This window comes from Trachymyrmex cornetzi, unplaced genomic scaffold (assembly GCF_001594075.2).
Source record: "Trachymyrmex cornetzi isolate Tcor2-1 unplaced genomic scaffold, Tcor1.1 scaffold1400, whole genome shotgun sequence".
Lineage (NCBI taxonomy): Eukaryota > Metazoa > Arthropoda > Insecta > Hymenoptera > Formicidae > Trachymyrmex > Trachymyrmex cornetzi.
Genome location: NW_017295984.1, coordinates 50,350 through 51,321, shown reverse-complemented (window position 1 = coordinate 51,321; position 972 = coordinate 50,350).

Below are 972 nucleotides of genomic sequence, written 5' to 3'. Positions count from 1 at the left end.
ATTCAGTACCACAACCGCTCATTGAGCGCTCAGTGAGCTCTTGCATTTGATTGGCATATTCCATTAGATCTAAAAATATACTCCAATTAGATATAAGAGCTCACTGAGTGCTCAGTGAGCGGTTGTAGTACTTAGTGTCCCTAGAATACAGAGTCTGGCTACCCATAGAACTCTTTTTATTGGATCAGAAGTCAGACCCCCTAAAAATGGCGGGACCAATCACCACACAGCGGGAATACACACAGTTTAAAAAGGATACAATGAAATAAGGGAAGAGATCATGTGTTTTTAATATTTTATTTGTGTATTAAGGCCCATACACAGACTCTTGCATAACGCATAGTGGATAAGTGAATCAACTAATCAGAATCTTTCCTTTCCTCCCATTCCATGGAAAAGAAGAATTTCCTTATTAAGATTGGTTAATTCCCTTATGCACTATGCATTATGCGTTATGCAAGAATCTGTGCCTGGGCCTTTAGATTAGAAACATGAGAAAAATGAATGAAAAATATACAAAACATATCAATATGTAAGAAAATATGCATCGCCATGATCTCTAATAATTAAGAAAATAATAAAAATTAGTGATCATGGCGATGCCATGATTACATATTGATATGTTTTGTATATTTTCAGGACATACTCCTGAACAACATTCAAGAGGTTTTAGCCATCGGTCGGACAACTTGTGTAATGCTAATGTCGACTGTACTGTAAATTTTGAGCCTTATAACTCGAAAAATACTTAATGGAAACATATTTTATTATATTGTTTTGAAAAGCTTCTCGAGGTAAGCTACAAGAAAATGTAATGAAAAATAATAGAGGGTTCCATTTAAAAAAAAAACGACGTGACCTGGACCTGATCTTAACGACAACACCCAAGGTCAAGTCAATGATATCTTTTATGTCCCCCTTCGAACCATACAAGTTTTGTTTGAAACATTTTTCCGTATCTACCATAGTTTT